Raw genomic sequence first — 19,046 nt, forward strand, 5'->3', positions numbered from 1 at the left:
TTAGTTGAACTTTTTGTTTACCTGGATGTCATTGCCACAGCAGCATGTTGCAAAATGTTTAACTGCTTACCTGATTCTTCAAAAATGTCCTACTTTGACATTGAGTGAACTCACGAATTACCTTCGATAGCTCAGCTGGTAGAGCGGAGGACTGTAGTTGGTATATGATAGCAATCCTTAGGTCGCTGGTTCAATTCCGGCTCGAAGGACATTTGTTTTTCTCTCTTGTAGAGCAGAGGACTGTATGTTGCATGTCTGTATTTTATGTAATAAATGTAACCTTGTGTATTTTACTGTCTTTTTACTGCCATGTGCTTAACGGAGTTTTGCATCTGTCCTTGGAGATAATTGGATTACTTCCCAATTATCTCCAGGATAGAAGACTCTGTGGAACTGGTTTTGGGCAGAAAAGCCATGCTTCATTTGGTCACAAAGGACTACGATCTATCTTTTGAACCACTGGACCAATTTGTATGATTCTGACCTATGTTTGTATTTGGAGTATGCTGATTCTGAAAATGTAAGTTTTATGTGAATGTGATGCATACTTTTAAAGTTATGAATAATGTGGAAAAACTGTATTTCTCTGCTTGTGATAATTACATTACCCATTTTGTAATGGCACCCCTTTATGCCCAGGGTGCCATTACAAAAGATGAGAGCGGAATAGTGGGGGATTAGCTCAAATGGTAGAGTGCTCGCTTAGCATGTGAGAGGTAGCGGGATCGATGCTTCTTCTTTTAAATGAAGGGTGCTTAGTTGAACTTTTTGTTTACCTGGATGTCATTGCCACAGCAGCATGTTGCAAAATGTTTAACTGCTTACCTGATTCTTCAAAAATGTCCTACTTTGACATTGAGTGAACTCACGAATTACCTTCGATAGCTCAGCTGGTAGAGCGGAGGACTGTAGTTGGTATATGATATCAATCCTTAGGTCGCTGGTTCAATTCCGGCTCGAAGGACATTTGCTTTTCTCTCTTGTAGAGCAGAGGACTGTATGTTGCATGTCTGTATTTTATGTAATAAATGTAACCTTGTGTATTTTACTGTCTTTTTACTGCCATGTGCTTAATGGAGTTTTGCATCTGTCCTTGGAGATAATTGGATTACTTCCCAATTATCTCCAGGATAGAAGACTCTGTGGAACTGGTTTTGGGCAGAAAAGCCATGCTTCATTTGGTCACAAAGGACTACGATCTATCTTTTGAACCACTGGACCAATTTGTATGATTTTGACGTATGTTTGTATTTGGAGTATGCTGATTCTGAAAATGTAAGTTTTATGTGAATGTGATGCATACTTTTAAAGTTATGAATAATGTGGAAAAACTGTATTTCTCTGCTTGTGATAATTGCATTACCCATTTTGTAATGGCACCCCTTTATGCCCAGGGTGCCATTACAAAAGATGAGAGCGGAATAGTGGGGGATTAGCTCAAATGGTAGAGTGCTCGCTTAGCATGTGAGAGGTAGCGGGATCGATGCTTTTTCTTTTAAATGAAGGGTGCTTAGTTGAACTTTTTGTTTACCTGGATGTCATTGCCACAGCAGCATGTTGCAAAATGTTTAACTGCTTACCTGATTCTTCAATAATGTCCTACTTTGACATTTAGTGAACTCACGAATTACCTTCGATAGCTCAGCTGGTAGAGCGGAGGTCTGTAGTTGGTATATGATAGCAATCCTTAGGTCGCTGGTTTGATTCCGGCTCGAAGGACATTTGCTTTTCTCTCTTGTAGAGCAGAGGACTGTATGTTGCATGTCTGTATTTTATGTAATAAATGTAACCTTGTGTATTTTACTGTCTTTTTACTGCCATGTGCTTAATGGAGTTTTGCATCTGTCCTTGGAGATAATTGGATTACTTCCCAATTATCTCCAGGATAGAAGACTCTGTGGAACTGGTTTTGGGCAGAAAAGCCATGCTTCATTTGGTCACAAAGGACTACGATCTATCTTTTGAACCACTGGACCAATTTGTATGATTCTGACCTATGTTTGTATTTGGAGTATGCTGATTCTGAAAATGTAAGTTTTATGTGAATGTGATGCATACTTTTAAAGTTATGAATAATGTGGAAAAACTGTATTTCTCTGCTTGTGATAATTACATTACCCATTTTGTAATGGCACCCCTTTATGCCCAGGGTGCCATTACAAAAGATGAGTGCGGAAAAGTGGGGGATTAGCTCAAGTGGTAGAGCGCTCGCTTAGCATGTGAGAGGTAGCGGGATCGATGCCCGCATTCTCCAGTGGCTGCTTCTTCTTTTAAATGAAGGGTGCTTAGACTGTATGTTGCATGTCTGTATTTTATGTAATAAATGTAACCTTGTGTATTTTACTGTCTTTTTACTGCCATGTGCTTAATGGAGTTTTGCATCTGTCCTTGGAGATAATTGGATTACTTCCCAATTATCTCCAGGATAGAAGACTCTGTGGAACTGGTTTTGGGCAGAAAAGCCATGCTTCATTTGGTCACAAAGGACTACGATCTATCTTTTGAACCACTGGACCAATTTGTATGATTCTGACCTATGTTTGTATTTGGAGTATGCTTATTCTGAAAATGTAAGTTTTATGTGAATGTGATGCATACTTTTAAAGTTAAGAATAATGTGGAAAAACTGTATTTCTCTGCTTGTGATAATTACATTACCCATTTTGTAATGGCACCCCTTTATGCCCAGGGTGCCATTACAAAAGATGAGTGCGGAAAAGTGGGGGATTAGCTCAAATGGTAGAGCGCTCGCTTAGCATGTGAGAGGTAGCGGGATCGATGCCCGCATTCGCCAGTGGCTTCTTCTTCTTTTAAATGAAGGGTGCTTAGACTGTATGTTGCATGTCTGTATTTTATGTAATAAATGTAACCTTGTGTATTTTACTGTCTTTTTACTGCCATGTGCTTAATGGAGTTTTGCATCTGTCCTTGGAGATAATTGGATTACTTCCCAATTATCTCCAGGATAGAAGACTCTGTGGAACTGGTTTTGGGCAGAAAAGCCATGCTTCATTTGGTCACAAAGGACTACGATCTATCTTTTGAACCACTGAACCAATTTGTATGATTCTGACCTATGTTTGTATTTGGAGTATGCTGATTCTGAAAATGTAAGTTTTATGTGAATGTGATGCATACTTTTAAAGTTATGAATAATGTGGAAAAACTGTATTTCTCTGCTTGTGATAATTACATTACCCATTTTGTAATGGCACCCCTTTATGCCCAGGGTGCCATTACAAAAGATGAGAGCGGAATAGTGGGGGATTAGCTCAAATGGTAGAGTGCTCGCTTAGCATGTGAGAGGTAGCGGGATCGATGCTTCTTCTTTTAAATGAAGGGTGCTTAGTTGAACTTTTTGTTTACCTGGATGTCATTGCCACAGCAGCATGTTGCAAAATGTTTAACTGCTTACCTGATTCTTCAAAAATGTCCTACTTTGACATTGAGTGAACTCACAAATTACCTTCGATAGCTCAGCTGGTAGAGCGGAGGACTGTAGTTGGTATATGATAGCAATCCTTAGGTCGCTGGTTCAATTCCGGCTCGAAGGACATTTGTTTTTCTCTCTTGTAGAGCAGAGGACTGTATGTTGCATGTCTGTATTTTATGTAATAAATGTAACCTTGTGTATTTTACTGTCTTTTTACTGCCATGTGCTTAACGGAGTTTTGCATCTGTCCTTGGAGATAATTGGATTACTTCCCAATTATCTCCAGGATAGAAGACTCTGTGGAACTGGTTTTGGGCAGAAAAGCCATGCTTCATTTGGTCACAAAGGACTACGATCTATCTTTTGAACCACTGGACCAATTTGTATGATTCTGACCTATGTTTGTATTTGGAGTATGCTGATTCTGAAAATGTAAGTTTTATGTGAATGTGATGCATACTTTTAAAGTTATGAATAATGTGGAAAAACTGTATTTCTCTGCTTGTGATAATTACATTACCCATTTTGTAATGGCACCCCTTTATGCCCAGGGTGCCATTACAAAAGATGAGAGCGGAATAGTGGGGGATTAGCTCAAATGGTAGAGTGCTCGCTTAGCATGTGAGAGGTAGCGGGATCGATGCTTCTTCTTTTAAATGAAGGGTGTTTAGTTGAACTTTTTGTTTACCTGGATGTCATTGCCACAGCCGCATGTTGCAAAATGTTTAACTGCTTACCTGATTCTTCAAAAATGTCCTACTTTGACATTGAGTGAACTCACGAATTACCTTCGATAGCTCAGCTGGTAGAGCGGAGGACTGTAGTTGGTATATGATAGCAATCCTTAGGTCGCTGGTTCAATTCCGGCTCGAAGGACATTTGCTTTTCTCTCTTGTAGAGCAGAGGACTGTATGTTGCATGTCTGTATTTTATGTAATAAATGTAACCTTGTGTATTTTACTGTCTTTTTACTGCCATGTGCTTAATGGAGTTCTGCATCTGTCCTTGGAGATAATTGGATTACTTCCCAATTATCTCCAGGATAGAAGACTCTGTGGAACTGGTTTTGGGCAGAAAAGCCATGCTTCATTTGGTCACAAAGGACTACGATCTATCTTTTGAACCACTGGACCAATTTGTATGATTTTGACGTATGTTTGTATTTGGAGTATGCTGATTCTGAAAATGTAAGTTTTATGTGAATGTGATGCATACTTTTAAAGTTATGAATAATGTGGAAAAACTGTATTTCTCTGCTTGTGATAATTACATTACCCATTTTGTAATGGCACCCCTTTATGCCCAGGGTGCCATTACAAAAGATGAGAGCGGAATAGTGGGGGATTAGCTCAAATGGTAGAGTGCTCGCTTAGCATGTGAGAGGTAGCGGGATCGATGCTTCTTCTTTTAAATGAAGGGTGCTTAGTTGAACTTTTTGTTTACCTGGATGTCATTGCCACAGCAGCATGTTGCAAAATGTTTAACTGCTTACCTGATTCTTCAAAAATGTCCTACTTTGACATTGAGTGAACTCACAAATTACCTTCGATAGCTCAGCTGGTAGAGCGGAGGACTGTAGTTGGTATATGATAGCAATCCTTAGGTCGCTGGTTCAATTCCGGCTCGAAGGACATTTGCTTTTCTCTCTTGTAGAGCAGAGGACTGTATGTTGCATGTCTGTATTTTATGTAATAAATGTAACCTTGTGTATTTTACTGTCTTTTTACTGCCATGTGCTTAATGGAGTTTTGCATCTGTCCTTGGAGATAATTGGATTACTTCCCAATTATCTCCAGGATAGAAGACTCTGTGGAACTGGTTTTGGGCAGAAAAGCCATGCTTCATTTGGTCACAAAGGACTACGATCTATCTTTTGAACCACTGGACCAATTTGTATGATTCTGACCTATGTTTGTATTTGGAGTATGCTGATTCTGAAAATGTAAGTTTTATGTGAATGTGATGCATACTTTTAAAGTTATGAATAATGTGGAAAAACTGTATTTCTCTGCTTGTGATAATTACATTACCCATTTTGTAATGGCACCCCTTTATGCCCAGGGTGCCATTACAAAAGATGAGTGCGGAAAAGTGGGGGATTAGCAAAAATGGTAGAGCGCTCGCTTAGCATGTGAGAGGTAGCGGGATCGATGCCCGCATTCTCCAGTGGCTTCTTCTTCTTTTAAATGAAGGGTGCTTAGACTGTATGTTGCATGTCTGTATTTTATGTAATAAATGTAACCTTGTGTATTTTACTGTCTTTTTACTGCCATGTGCTTAATGGAGTTTTGCATCTGTCCTTGGAGATAATTGGATTACTTCCCAATTATCTCCAGGATAGAAGACTCTGTGGAACTGGTTTTGGGCAGAAAAGCCATGCTTCATTTGGTCACAAAGGACTACGATCTATCTTTTGAACCATTGGACCAATTTGTATGATTCTGACCTATGTTTGTATTTGGAGTATGCTGATTCTGAAAATGTAAGTTTTATGTGAATGTGATGCATACTTTTAAAGTTATGAATAATGTGGAAAAACTGTATTTCTCTGCTTGTGATAATTACATTACCCATTTTGTAATGGCACCCCTTTATGCCCAGGGTGCCATTACAAAAGATGAGAGCGGAATAGTGGGGGATTAGCTCAAATGGTAGAGTGCTCGCTTAGCATGTGAGAGGTAGCGGGATCGATGCTTCTTCTTTTAAATGAAGGGTGCTTAGTTGAACTTTTTGTTTACCTGGATGTCATTGCCACAGCAGCATGTTGCAAAATGTTTAACTGCTTACCTGATTCTTCAAAAATTTCCTACTTTGACATTGAGTGAACTCACGAATTACCTTCGATAGCTCAGCTGGTAGAGCGGAGGACTGTAGTTGGTATATGATAGCAATCCTTAGGTCGCTGGTTCAATTCCGGCTCGAAGGACATTTGTTTTTCTCTCTTGTAGAGCAGAGGACTGTATGTTGCATGTCTGTATTTTATGTAATAAATGTAACCTTGTGTATTTTACTGTCTTTTTACTGCCATGTGCTTAACGGAGTTTTGCATCTGTCCTTGGAGATAATTGGATTACTTCCCAATTATCTCCAGGATAGAAGACTCTGTGGAACTGGTTTTGGGCAGAAAAGCCATGCTTCATTTGGTCACAAAGGACTACGATCTATCTTTTGAACCACTGGACCAATTTGTATGATTCTGACCTATGTTTGTATTTGGAGTATGCTGATTCTGAAAATGTAAGTTTTATGTGAATGTGATGCATACTTTTAAAGTTATGAATAATGTGGAAAAACTGTATTTCTCTGCTTGTGATAATTACATTACCCATTTTGTAATGGCACCCCTTTATGCCCAGGGTGCCATTACAAAAGATGAGAGTGGAATAGTGGGGGATTAGCTCAAATGGTAGAGTGCTCGCTTAGCATGTGAGAGGTAGCGGGATCGATGCTTTTTCTTTTAAATGAAGGGTGCTTAGTTGAACTTTTTGTTTACCTGGATGTCATTGCCACAGCAGCATGTTGCAAAATGTTTAACTGCTTACCTGATTCTTCAAAAATGTCCTACTTTGACATTGAGTGAACTCACGAATTACCTTCGATAGCTCAGCTGGTAGAGCGGAGGACTGTAGTTGGTATATGATAGCAATCCTTAGGTCGCTGGTTCGATTCCGGCTCGAAGGACATTTGCTTTTCTCTCTTGTAGAGCAGAGGACTGTATGTTGCATGTCTGTATTTTATGTAATAAATGTAACCTTGTGTATTTTACTGTCTTTTTACTGCCATGTGCTTAATGGAGTTTTGCATCTGTCCTTGGAGATAATTGGATTACTTCCCAATTATCTCCAGGATAGAAGACTCTGTGGAACTGGTTTTGGGCAGAAAAGCCATGCTTCATTTGGTCACAAAGGACTAGGATCTATCTTTTGAACCACTGGACCAATTTGTATGATTCTGACCTATGTTTGTATTTGGAGTATGCTGATTCTGAAAATGTAAGTTTTATGTGAATGTGATGCATACTTTTAAAGTTATGAATAATGTGGAAAAACTGTATTTCTCTGCTTGTGATAATTACATTACCCATTTTGTAATGGCACCCCTTTATGCCCAGGGTGCCATTACAAAAGATGAGTGCGGAAAAGTGGGGGATTAGCTCAAGTGGTAGAGCGCTCGCTTAGCATGTGAGAGGTAGCGGGATCGATGCCCGCATTCTCCAGTGGCTGCTTCTTCTTTTAAATGAAGGGTGCTTAGACTGTATGTTGCATGTCTGTATTTTATGTAATAAATGTAACCTTGTGTATTTTACTGTCTTTTTACTGCCATGTGCTTAATGGAGTTTTGCATCTGTCCTTGGAGATAATTGGATTACTTCCCAATTATCTCCAGGATAGAAGACTCTGTGGAACTGGTTTTGGGCAGAAAAGCCATGCTTCATTTGGTCACAAAGGACTACGATCTATCTTTTGAACCACTGGACCAATTTGTATGATTTTGACGTATGTTTGTATTTGGAGTAAGCTGATTCTGAAAATGTAAGTTTTATGTGAATGTGATGCATACTTTTAAAGTTATGAATAATGTGGAAAAACTGTATTTCTCTGCTTGTGATAATTACATTACCCATTTTGTAATGGCACCCCTTTATGCCCAGGGTGCCATTACAAAAGATGAGAGCGGAATAGTGGGGGATTAGCTCAAATGGTAGAGTGCTCGCTTAGCATGTGAGAGGTAGCGGGATCGATGCTTCTTCTTTTAAATGAAGGGTGCTTAGTTGAACTTTTTGTTTACCTGGATGTCATTGCCACAGCAGCATGTTGCAAAATGTTTAACTGCTTACCTGATTCTTCAAAAATGTCCTACTTTGACATTGAGTGAACTCACGAATTACCTTCGATAGCTCAGCTGGTAGAGCGGAGGACTGTAGTTGGTATATGATAGCAATCCTTAGGTCGCTGGTTCAATTCCGGCTCGAAGGACATTTGTTTTTCTCTCTTGTAGAGCAGAGGACTGTATGTTGCATGTCTGTATTTTATGTAATAAATGTAACCTTGTGTATTTTACTGTCTTTTTACTGCCATGTGCTTAACGGAGTTTTGCATCTGTCCTTGGAGATAATTGGATTACTTCCCAATTATCTCCAGGATAGAAGACTCTGTGGAACTGGTTTTGGGCAGAAAAGCCATGCTTCATTTGGTCACAAAGGACTACGATCTATCTTTTGAACCACTGGACCAATTTGTATGATTCTGACCTATGTTTGTATTTGGAGTATGCTGATTCTGAAAATGTAAGTTTTATGTGAATGTGATGCATACTTTTAAAGTTATGAATAATGTGGAAAAACTGTATTTCTCTGCTTGTGATAATTACATTACCCATTTTGTAATGGCACCCCTTTATGCCCAGGGTGCCATTACAAAAGATGAGAGCGGAATAGTGGGGGATTAGCTCAAATGGTAGAGTGCTCGCTTAGCATGTGAGAGGTAGCGGGATCGATGCTTCTTCTTTTAAATGAAGGGTGCTTAGTTGAACTTTTTGTTTACCTGGATGTCATTGCCACAGCAGCATGTTGCAAAATGTTTAACTGCTTACCTGATTCTTCAAAAATGTCCTACTTTGACATTGAGTGAACTCACGAATTACCTTCGATAGCTCAGCTGGTAGAGCGGAGGACTGTAGTTGGTATATGATAGCAATCCTTAGGTCGCTGGTTCAATTCCGGCTCGAAGGACATTTGCTTTTCTCTCTTGTAGAGCAGAGGACTGTATGTTGCATGTCTGTATTTTATGTAATAAATGTAACCTTGTGTATTTTACTGTCTTTTTACTGCCATGTGCTTAATGGAGTTTTGCATCTGTCCTTGGAGATAATTGGATTACTTCCCAATTATCTCCAGGATAGAAGACTCTGTGGAACTGGTTTTGGGCAGAAAAGCCATGCTTCATTTGGTCACAAAGGACTACGATCTATCTTTTGAACCACTGGACCAATTTGTATGATTTTGACGTATGTTTGTATTTGGAGTATGCTGATTCTGAAAATGTAAGTTTTATGTGAATGTGATGCATACTTTTAAAGTTATGAATAATGTGGAAAAACTGTATTTCTCTGCTTGTGATAATTACATTACCCATTTTGTAATGGCACCCCTTTATGCCCAGGGTGCCATTACAAAAGATGAGAGCGGAATAGTGGGGGATTAGCTCAAATGGTAGAGTGCTCGCTTAGCATGTGAGAGGTAGCGGGATCGATGCTTTTTCTTTTAAATGAAGGGTGCTTAGTTGAACTTTTTGTTTACCTGGATGTCATTGCCACAGCAGCATGTTGCAAAATGTTTAACTGCTTACCTGATTCTTCAAAAATGTCCTACTTTGACATTGAGTGAACTCACGAATTACCTTCGATAGCTCAGCTGGTAGAGCGGAGGACTGTAGTTGGTATATGATAGCAATCCTTAGGTCGCTGGTTCGATTCCGGCTCGAAGGACATTTGCTTTTCTCTCTTGTAGAGCAGAGGACTGTATGTTGCATGTCTGTATTTTATGTAATAAATGTAACCTTGTGTATTTTACTGTCTTTTTACTGCCATGTGCTTAATGGAGTTTTGCATCTGTCCTTGGAGATAATTGGATTACTTCCCAATTATCTCCAGGATAGAAGACTCTGTGGAACTGGTTTTGGGCAGAAAAGCCATGCTTCATTTGGTCACAAAGGACTACGATCTATCTTTTGAACCACTGGACCAATTTGTATGATTCTGACCTATGTTTGTATTTGGAGTATGCTGATTCTGAAAATGTAAGTTTTATGTGAATGTGATGCATACTTTTAAAGTTATGAATAATGTGGAAAAACTGTATTTCTCTGCTTGTGATAATTACATTACCCATTTTGTAATGGCACCCCTTTATGCCCAGGGTGCCATTACAAAAGATGAGTGCGGAAAAGTGGGGGATTAGCTCAAATGGTAGAGTGCTCGCTTAGCATGTGAGAGGTAGCGGGATCGATGCTTCTTCTTTTAAATGAAGGGTGCTTAGTTGAACTTTTTGTTTACCTGGATGTCATTGCCACAGCAGCATGTTGCAAAATGTTTAACTGCTTACCTGATTCTTCAAAAATGTCCTACTTTGACATTGAGTGAACTCACGAATTACCTTCGATAGCTCAGCTGGTAGAGCGGAGGACTGTAGTTGGTATATGATAGCAATCCTTAGGTCGCTGGTTCAATTCCGGCTCGAAGGACATTTGTTTTTCTCTCTTGTAGAGCAGAGGACTGTATGTTGCATGTCTGTATTTTATGTAATAAATGTAACCTTGTGTATTTTACTGTCTTTTTACTGCCATGTGCTTAACGGAGTTTTGCATCTGTCCTTGGAGATAATTGGATTACTTCCCAATTATCTCCAGGATAGAAGACTCTGTGGAACTGGTTTTGGGCAGAAAAGCCATGCTTCATTTGGTCACAAAGGACTACGATCTATCTTTTGAACCACTGGACCAATTTGTATGATTCTGACCTATGTTTGTATTTGGAGTATGCTGATTCTGAAAATGTAAGTTTTATGTGAATGTGATGCATACTTTTAAAGTTATGAATAATGTGGAAAAACTGTATTTCTCTGCTTGTGATAATTACATTACCCATTTTGTAATGGCACCCCTTTATGCCCAGGGTGCCATTACAAAAGATGAGAGCGGAATAGTGGGGGATTAGCTCAAATGGTAGAGTGCTCGCTTAGCATGTGAGAGGTAGCGGGATCGATGCTTCTTCTTTTAAATGAAGGGTGCTTAGTTGAACTTTTTGTTTACCTGGATGTCATTGCCACAGCAGCATGTTGCAAAATGTTTAACTGCTTACCTGATTCTTCAAAAATGTCCTACTTTGACATTGAGTGAACTCACGAATTACCTTCGATAGCTCAGCTGGTAGAGCGGAGGACTGTAGTTGGTATATGATAGCAATCCTTAGGTCGCTGGTTCAATTCCGGCTCGAAGGACATTTGCTTTTCTCTCTTGTAGAGCAGAGGACTGTATGTTGCATGTCTGTATTTTATGTAATAAATGTAACCTTGTGTATTTTACTGTCTTTTTACTGCCATGTGCTTAATGGAGTTTTGCATCTGTCCTTGGAGATAATTGGATTACTTCCCAATTATCTCCAGGATAGAAGACTCTGTGGAACTGGTTTTGGGCAGAAAAGCCATGCTTCATTTGGTCACAAAGGACTACGATCTATCTTTTGAACCACTGGACCAATTTGTATGATTCTGACCTATGTTTGTATTTGGAGTATGCTGATTCTGAAAATGTAAGTTTTATGTGAATGTGATGCATACTTTTAAAGTTATGAATAATGTGGAAAAACTGTATTTCTCTGCTTGTGATAATTACATTACCCATTTTGTAATGGCACCCCTTTATGCCCAGGGTGCCATTACAAAAGATGAGAGCGGAATAGTGGGGGATTAGCTCAAATGGTAGAGTGCTCGCTTAGCATGTGAGAGGTAGCGGGATCGATGCTTCTTCTTTTAAATGAAGGGTGCTTAGTTGAACTTTTTGTTTACCTGGATGTCATTGCCACAGCAGCATGTTGCAAAATGTTTAACTGCTTACCTGATTCTTCAAAAATGTCCTACTTTGACATTGAGTGAACTCACGAATTACCTTCGATAGCTCAGCTGGTAGAGCGGAGGACTGTAGTTGGTATATGATAGCAATCCTTAGGTCGCTGGTTCAATTCCGGCTCGAAGGACATTTGCTTTTCTCTCTTGTAGAGCAGAGGACTGTATGTTGCATGTCTGTATTTTATGTAATAAATGTAACCTTGTGTATTTTACTGTCTTTTTACTGCCATGTGCTTAATGGAGTTTTGCATCTGTCCTTGGAGATAATTGGATTACTTCCCAATTATCTCCAGGATAGAAGACTCTGTGGAACTGGTTTTGGGCAGAAAAGCCATGCTTCATTTGGTCACAAAGGACTACGATCTATCTTTTGAACCACTGGACCAATTTGTATGATTTTGACGTATGTTTGTATTTGGAGTATGCTGATTCTGAAAATGTAAGTTTTATGTGAATGTGATGCATACTTTTAAAGTTATGAATAATGTGGAAAAACTGTATTTCTCTGCTTGTGATAATTACATTACCCATTTTGTAATGGCACCCCTTTATGCCCAGGGTGCCATTACAAAAGATGAGAGCGGAATAGTGGGGGATTAGCTCAAATGGTAGAGTGCTCGCTTAGCATGTGAGAGGTAGCGGGATCGATGCTTTTTCTTTTAAATGAAGGGTGCTTAGTTGAACTTTTTGTTTACCTGGATGTCATTGCCACAGCAGCATGTTGCAAAATGTTTAACTGCTTACCTGATTCTTCAAAAATGTCCTACTTTGACATTGAGTGAACTCACGAATTACCTTCGATAGCTCAGCTGGTAGAGCGGAGGACTGTAGTTGGTATATGATAGCAATCCTTAGGTCGCTGGTTCGATTCCGGCTCGAAGGACATTTGCTTTTCTCTCTTGTAGAGCAGAGGACTGTATGTTGCATGTCTGTATTTTATGTAATAAATGTAACCTTGTGTATTTTACTGTCTTTTTACTGCCATGTGCTTAATGGAGTTTTGCATCTGTCCTTGGAGATAATTGGATTACTTCCCAATTATCTCCAGGATAGAAGACTCTGTGGAACTGGTTTTGGGCAGAAAAGCCATGCTTCATTTGGTCACAAAGGACTACGATCTATCTTTTGAACCACTGGACCAATTTGTATGATTCTGACCTATGTTTGTATTTGGAGTATGCTGATTCTGAAAATGTAAGTTTTATGTGAATGTGATGCATACTTTTAAAGTTATGAATAATGTGGAAAAACTGTATTTCTCTGCTTGTGATAATTACATTACCCATTTTGTAATGGCACCCCTTTATGCCCAGGGTGCCATTACAAAAGATGAGTGCGGAAAAGTGGGGGATTAGCTCAAATGGTAGAGTGCTCGCTTAGCATGTGAGAGGTAGCGGGATCGATGCTTCTTCTTTTAAATGAAGGGTGCTTAGTTGAACTTTTTGTTTACCTGGATGTCATTGCCACAGCAGCATGTTGCAAAATGTTTAACTGCTTACCTGATTCTTCAAAAATGTCCTACTTTGACATTGAGTGAACTCACGAATTACCTTCGATAGCTCAGCTGGTAGAGCGGAGGACTGTAGTTGGTATATGATAGCAATCCTTAGGTCGCTGGTTCAATTCCGGCTCGAAGGACATTTGTTTTTCTCTCTTGTAGAGCAGAGGACTGTATGTTGCATGTCTGTATTTTATGTAATAAATGTAACCTTGTGTATTTTACTGTCTTTTTACTGCCATGTGCTTAACGGAGTTTTGCATCTGTCCTTGGAGATAATTGGATTACTTCCCAATTATCTCCAGGATAGAAGACTCTGTGGAACTGGTTTTGGGCAGAAAAGCCATGCTTCATTTGGTCACAAAGGACTACGATCTATCTTTTGAACCACTGGACCAATTTGTATGATTCTGACCTATGTTTGTATTTGGAGTATGCTGATTCTGAAAATGTAAGTTTTATGTGAATGTGATGCATACTTTTAAAGTTATGAATAATGTGGAAAAACTGTATTTCTCTGCTTGTGATAATTACATTACCCATTTTGTAATGGCACCCCTTTATGCCCAGGGTGCCATTACAAAAGATGAGAGCGGAATAGTGGGGGATTAGCTCAAATGGTAGAGTGCTCGCTTAGCATGTGAGAGGTAGCGGGATCGATGCTTCTTCTTTTAAATGAAGGGTGCTTAGTTGAACTTTTTGTTTACCTGGATGTCATTGCCACAGCAGCATGTTGCAAAATGTTTAACTGCTTACCTGATTCTTCAAAAATGTCCTACTTTGACATTGAGTGAACTCACGAATTACCTTCGATAGCTCAGCTGGTAGAGCGGAGGACTGTAGTTGGTATATGATAGCAATCCTTAGGTCGCTGGTTCAATTCCGGCTCGAAGGACATTTGCTTTTCTCTCTTGTAGAGCAGAGGACTGTATGTTGCATGTCTGTATTTTATGTAATAAATGTAACCTTGTGTATTTTACTGTCTTTTTACTGCCATGTGCTTAATGGAGTTTTGCATCTGTCCTTGGAGATAATTGGATTACTTCCCAATTATCTCCAGGATAGAAGACTCTGTGGAACTGGTTTTGGGCAGAAAAGCCATGCTTCATTTGGTCACAAAGGACTACGATCTATCTTTTGAACCACTGGACCAATTTGTATGATTTTGACGTATGTTTGTATTTGGAGTATGCTGATTCTGAAAATGTAAGTTTTATGTGAATGTGATGCATACTTTTAAAGTTATGAATAATGTGGAAAAACTGTATTTCTCTGCTTGTGATAATTACATTACCCATTTTGTAATGGCACCCCTTTATGCCCAGGGTGCCATTACAAAAGATGAGAGCGGAATAGTGGGGGATTAGCTCAAATGGTAGAGTGCTCGCTTAGCATGTGAGAGGTAGCGGGATCGATGCTTTTTCTTTTAAATGAAGGGTGCTTAGTTGAACTTTTTGTTTACCTGGATGTCATTGCCACAGCAGCATGTTGCAAAATGTTTAACTGCTTACCTGATTCTTCAAAAATGTCCTACTTTGACATTGAGTGAACTCACGAATTACCTTCGATAGCTCAGCTGGTAGAGCGGAGGACTGTAGTTGGTATATGATAGCAATCCTTAGGTCGCTGGTTCGATTCCGGCTCGAAGGACATTTGCTTTTCTCTCTTGTAGAGCAGAGGACTGTATGTTGCATGTCTGTATTTTATGTAATAAATGTAACCTTGTGTATTTTACTGTCTTTTTACTGCCATGTGCTTAATGGAGTTTTGCATCTGTCCTTGGAGATAATTGGATTACTTCCCAATTATCTCCAGGATAGAAGACTCTGTGGAACTGGTTTTGGGCAGAAAAGCCATGCTTCATTTGGTCACAAAGGACTACGATCTATCTTTTGAACCACTGGACCAATTTGTATGATTCTGACCTATGTTTGTATTTGGAGTATGCTGATTCTGAAAATGTAAGTTTTATGTGAATGTGATGCATACTTTTAAAGTTATGAATAATGTGGAAAAACTGTATTTCTCTGCTTGTGATAATTACATTACCCATTTTGTAATGGCACCCCTTTATGCCCAGGGTGCCATTACAAAAGATGAGTGCGGAAAAGTGGGGGATTAGCTCAAATGGTAGAGCGCTCGCTTAGCATGTGAGAGGTAGCGGGATCGATGCCCGCATTCTCCAGTGGCTTCTTCTTCTTTTAAATGAAGGGTGCTTAGACTGTATGTTGCATGTCTGTATTTTATGTAATAAATGTAACCTTGTGTATTTTACTGTCTTTTTACTGCCATGTGCTTAATGGAGTTTTGCATCTGTCCTTGGAGATAATTGGATTACTTCTCAATTATCTCCAGGATAGAAGACTCTGTGGAACTGGTTTTGGGCAGAAAAGCCATGCTTCATTTGTTCACAAAGGACTACGATCTATCTTTTGAACCACTGGACCAATTTGTATTTGGAGTATGCTGATTCTGAAAATGTAAGTTTTATGTGAATGTGATGCATACTTTTAAAGTTATGAATAATGTGGAAAAACTGTATTTCTCTGCTTGTGATAATTACATTACCCATTTTGTAATGGCACCCCTTTATGCCCAGGGTGCCATTACAAAAGATGAGAGCGGAATAGTGGGGGATTAGCTCAAATGGTAGAGTGCTCGCTTAGCATGTGAGAGGTAGCGGGATCGATGCTTCTTCTTTTAAATGAAGGGTGCTTAGTTGAACTTTTTGTTTACCTGGATGTCATTGCCACAGCAGCATGTTGCAAAATGTTTAACTGCTTACCTGATTCTTCAAAAATGTCCTACTTTGACATTGAGTGAACTCACGAATTACCTTCGATAGCTCAGCTGGTAGAGCGGAGGACTGTAGTTGGTATATGATAGCAATCCTTAGGTGGCTGGTTCAATTCCGGCTCGAAGGACCTTTGCTTTTCTCTCTTGTAGAGCAGAGGACTGTATGTTGCATGTCTGTATTTTATGTAATAAATGTAACCTTGTGTATTTTACTGTCTTTTTACTGCCATGTGCTTAATGGAGTTTTGCATCTGTCCTTGGAGATAATTGGATTACTTCCCAATTATCTCCAGGATAGAAGACTCTGTGGAACTGGTTTTGGGCAGAAAAGCCATGCTTCATTTGGTCACAAAGGACTACGATCTATCTTTTGAACCACTGGACCAATTTGTATGATTCTGACCTATGTTTGTATTTGGAGTATGCTGATTCTGAAAATGTAAGTTTTATGTGAATGTGATGCATACTTTTAAAGTTAAGAATAATGTGGAAAAACTGTATTTCTCTGCTTGTGATAATTACATTACCCATTTTGTAATGGCACCCCTTTATGCCCAGGGTGCCATTACAAAAGATGAGTGCGGAAAAGTGGGGGATTAGCTCAAATGGTAGAGCGCTCGCTTAGCATGTGAGAGGTAGCGGGATCGATGCCCGCATTCGCCAGTGGCTTCTTCTTCTTTTAAATGAAGGGTGCTTAGACTGTATGTTGCATGTCTGTATTTTATGTAATAAATGTAACCTTGTGTATTTTACTGTCTTTTTACTGCCATGTGCTTAATGGAGTTTTGCATCTGTCCTTGGAGATAATTGGATTACTTCCCAATTATCTCCAGGATAGAAGACTCTGTGGAACTGGTTTTGGGCAGAAAAGCCATGCTTCATTTGGTCACAAAGGACTACGATCTATCTTTTGAACCACTGGACCAATTTGTATGATTCTGACCTATGTTTGTATTTGGAGTATGCTGATTCTGAAAATGTAAGTTTTATGTGAATGTGATGCATACTTTTAAAGTTATGAATAATGTGGAAAAACTGTATTTCTCTGCTTGTGATAATTACATTACCCATTTTGTAATGGCACCCCTTTATGCCCAGGGTGCCATTACAAAAGATGAGAGCGGAATAGTGGGGGATTAGCTCAAATGGTAGAGTGCTCGCTTAGCATGTGAGAGGTAGCGGGATCGATGCTTCTTCTTTTAAATGAAGGGTGCTTAGTTGAACTTTTTGTTTACCTGGATGTCATTGCCACAGCAGCATGTTGCAAAATGTTTAACTGCTTACCTGATTCTTCAAAAATGTCCTACTTTGACATTGAGTGAACTCACGAATTACCTTCGATAGCTCAGCTGGTAGAGCGGAGGACTGTAGTTGGTATATGATAGCAATCCTTAGGTCGCTGGTTCAATTCCGGCTCGAAGGACGTTTGCTTTTCTCTCTTGTAGAGCAGAGGACTGTATGTTGCATGTCTGTATTTTATGTAATAAATGTAACCTTGTGTATTTTACTGTCTTTTTACTGCCATGTGCTTAATGGAGTTTTGCATCTGTCCTTGGAGATAATTGGATTACTTCCCAATTATCTCCAGGATAGAAGACTCTGTGGAACTGGTTTTGGGCAGAAAAGCCATGCTTCATTTGGTCACAAAGGACTACGATCTATCTTTTGAACCACTGGACCAATTTGTATTTGGAGTATGCTGATTCTGAAAATGTAAGTTTTATGTGAATGTGATGCATACTTTTAAAGTTATGAATAATGTGGAAAAACTGTATTTCTCTGCTTGTGATAATTACATTACCCATTTTGTAATGGCACCCCTTTATGCCCAGGGTGCCATTACAAAAGATGAGAGCGGAATAGTGGGGGATTAGCTCAAATGGTAGAGTGCTCGATTAGCATGTGAGAGGTAGCGGGATCGATGCTTCTTCTTTTAAATGAAGGGTGCTTAGTTGAACTTTTTGTTTACCTGGATGTCATTGCCACAGCAGCATGTTGCAAAATGTTTAACTGCTTACCTGATTCTTCAAAAATGTCCTACTTTGACATTGAGTGAACTCACGAATTACCTTCGATAGCTCAGCTGGTAGAGCGGAGGACTGTAGTTGGTATATGATAGCAATCCTTAGGTGGCTGGTTCAATTCCGGCTCGAAGGACCTTTGCTTTTCTCTCTTGTAGAGCAGAGGACTGTATGTTGCATGTCTGTATTTTATGTAATAAATGTAACCTTGTGTATTTTACTGTCTTTTTACTGCCATGTGCTTAATGGAGTTTTGCATCTGTCCTTGGAGATAATTGGATTACTTCCCAATTATCTCCAGGATAGAAGACTCTGTGGAACTGGTTTTGGGCAGAAAAGCCATGCTTCATTTGGTCACAAAGGACTACGATCTATCTTTTGAACCACTGGACCAATTTGTATGATTCTGACCTATGTTTGTATTTGGAGTATGCTGATTCTGAAAATGTAAGTTTTATGTGAATGTGATGCATACTTTTAAAGTTAAGAATAATGTGGAAAAACTGTATTTCTCTGCTTGTGATAATTACATTACCCATTTTGTAATGGCACCCCTTTATGCCCAGGGTGCCATTACAAAAGATGAGTGCGGAAAAGTGGGGGATTAGCTCAAATGGTAGAGCGCTCGCTTAGCATGTGAGAGGTAGCGGGATCGATGCCCGCATTCGCCAGTGG

The 19,046-nt window shown here is 39.4% G+C and overlaps 20 non-coding genes across 20 annotated transcripts; all 20 read left to right on the forward strand.

The window, feature by feature from the left end:
* The first annotated feature begins 120 nt into the window (after positions 1-120).
* TRNAY-GUA (transfer RNA tyrosine (anticodon GUA)) lies at positions 121-209 on the forward strand. The gene is given in 2 exon segments: positions 121-157; positions 174-209. It is a non-coding gene; the product is annotated as a tRNA-Tyr (tRNA).
* Positions 210-875: 666 nt separating this feature from the next.
* TRNAY-GUA (transfer RNA tyrosine (anticodon GUA)) lies at positions 876-964 on the forward strand. The gene is given in 2 exon segments: positions 876-912; positions 929-964. It is a non-coding gene; the product is annotated as a tRNA-Tyr (tRNA).
* A 1,217-nt stretch (positions 965-2,181) lies between these two features.
* Positions 2,182-2,254, forward strand: TRNAA-AGC (transfer RNA alanine (anticodon AGC)). Its single transcript has one exon. It is a non-coding gene; the product is annotated as a tRNA-Ala (tRNA).
* A 1,211-nt stretch (positions 2,255-3,465) lies between these two features.
* On the forward strand, positions 3,466-3,554 carry TRNAY-GUA (transfer RNA tyrosine (anticodon GUA)). The gene is given in 2 exon segments: positions 3,466-3,502; positions 3,519-3,554. It is a non-coding gene; the product is annotated as a tRNA-Tyr (tRNA).
* A 666-nt stretch (positions 3,555-4,220) lies between these two features.
* Positions 4,221-4,309, forward strand: TRNAY-GUA (transfer RNA tyrosine (anticodon GUA)). The gene is given in 2 exon segments: positions 4,221-4,257; positions 4,274-4,309. It is a non-coding gene; the product is annotated as a tRNA-Tyr (tRNA).
* A 666-nt stretch (positions 4,310-4,975) lies between these two features.
* Positions 4,976-5,064, forward strand: TRNAY-GUA (transfer RNA tyrosine (anticodon GUA)). Its single transcript is given in 2 exon segments — positions 4,976-5,012; positions 5,029-5,064. It is a non-coding gene; the product is annotated as a tRNA-Tyr (tRNA).
* Positions 5,065-6,270: 1,206 nt separating this feature from the next.
* On the forward strand, positions 6,271-6,359 carry TRNAY-GUA (transfer RNA tyrosine (anticodon GUA)). Its single transcript is given in 2 exon segments — positions 6,271-6,307; positions 6,324-6,359. It is a non-coding gene; the product is annotated as a tRNA-Tyr (tRNA).
* Positions 6,360-7,025: 666 nt separating this feature from the next.
* On the forward strand, positions 7,026-7,114 carry TRNAY-GUA (transfer RNA tyrosine (anticodon GUA)). Its single transcript is given in 2 exon segments — positions 7,026-7,062; positions 7,079-7,114. It is a non-coding gene; the product is annotated as a tRNA-Tyr (tRNA).
* A 462-nt stretch (positions 7,115-7,576) lies between these two features.
* TRNAA-AGC (transfer RNA alanine (anticodon AGC)) lies at positions 7,577-7,649 on the forward strand. The gene has a single exon. It is a non-coding gene; the product is annotated as a tRNA-Ala (tRNA).
* A 671-nt stretch (positions 7,650-8,320) lies between these two features.
* TRNAY-GUA (transfer RNA tyrosine (anticodon GUA)) lies at positions 8,321-8,409 on the forward strand. The gene is given in 2 exon segments: positions 8,321-8,357; positions 8,374-8,409. It is a non-coding gene; the product is annotated as a tRNA-Tyr (tRNA).
* A 666-nt stretch (positions 8,410-9,075) lies between these two features.
* TRNAY-GUA (transfer RNA tyrosine (anticodon GUA)) lies at positions 9,076-9,164 on the forward strand. Its single transcript is given in 2 exon segments — positions 9,076-9,112; positions 9,129-9,164. It is a non-coding gene; the product is annotated as a tRNA-Tyr (tRNA).
* Positions 9,165-9,830: 666 nt separating this feature from the next.
* Positions 9,831-9,919, forward strand: TRNAY-GUA (transfer RNA tyrosine (anticodon GUA)). Its single transcript is given in 2 exon segments — positions 9,831-9,867; positions 9,884-9,919. It is a non-coding gene; the product is annotated as a tRNA-Tyr (tRNA).
* Positions 9,920-10,585: 666 nt separating this feature from the next.
* Positions 10,586-10,674, forward strand: TRNAY-GUA (transfer RNA tyrosine (anticodon GUA)). Its single transcript is given in 2 exon segments — positions 10,586-10,622; positions 10,639-10,674. It is a non-coding gene; the product is annotated as a tRNA-Tyr (tRNA).
* Positions 10,675-11,340: 666 nt separating this feature from the next.
* Positions 11,341-11,429, forward strand: TRNAY-GUA (transfer RNA tyrosine (anticodon GUA)). The gene is given in 2 exon segments: positions 11,341-11,377; positions 11,394-11,429. It is a non-coding gene; the product is annotated as a tRNA-Tyr (tRNA).
* A 666-nt stretch (positions 11,430-12,095) lies between these two features.
* Positions 12,096-12,184, forward strand: TRNAY-GUA (transfer RNA tyrosine (anticodon GUA)). The gene is given in 2 exon segments: positions 12,096-12,132; positions 12,149-12,184. It is a non-coding gene; the product is annotated as a tRNA-Tyr (tRNA).
* Positions 12,185-12,850: 666 nt separating this feature from the next.
* On the forward strand, positions 12,851-12,939 carry TRNAY-GUA (transfer RNA tyrosine (anticodon GUA)). The gene is given in 2 exon segments: positions 12,851-12,887; positions 12,904-12,939. It is a non-coding gene; the product is annotated as a tRNA-Tyr (tRNA).
* Positions 12,940-13,605: 666 nt separating this feature from the next.
* TRNAY-GUA (transfer RNA tyrosine (anticodon GUA)) lies at positions 13,606-13,694 on the forward strand. Its single transcript is given in 2 exon segments — positions 13,606-13,642; positions 13,659-13,694. It is a non-coding gene; the product is annotated as a tRNA-Tyr (tRNA).
* A 666-nt stretch (positions 13,695-14,360) lies between these two features.
* Positions 14,361-14,449, forward strand: TRNAY-GUA (transfer RNA tyrosine (anticodon GUA)). The gene is given in 2 exon segments: positions 14,361-14,397; positions 14,414-14,449. It is a non-coding gene; the product is annotated as a tRNA-Tyr (tRNA).
* Positions 14,450-15,115: 666 nt separating this feature from the next.
* On the forward strand, positions 15,116-15,204 carry TRNAY-GUA (transfer RNA tyrosine (anticodon GUA)). Its single transcript is given in 2 exon segments — positions 15,116-15,152; positions 15,169-15,204. It is a non-coding gene; the product is annotated as a tRNA-Tyr (tRNA).
* A 2,480-nt stretch (positions 15,205-17,684) lies between these two features.
* Positions 17,685-17,773, forward strand: TRNAY-GUA (transfer RNA tyrosine (anticodon GUA)). Its single transcript is given in 2 exon segments — positions 17,685-17,721; positions 17,738-17,773. It is a non-coding gene; the product is annotated as a tRNA-Tyr (tRNA).
* Positions 17,774-19,046: the final 1,273 nt, after the last annotated feature.

Source organism: Pelobates fuscus, chromosome 4 (assembly GCF_036172605.1).
Source record: "Pelobates fuscus isolate aPelFus1 chromosome 4, aPelFus1.pri, whole genome shotgun sequence".
Classification (NCBI taxonomy): Eukaryota; Metazoa; Chordata; class Amphibia; order Anura; family Pelobatidae; genus Pelobates; species Pelobates fuscus.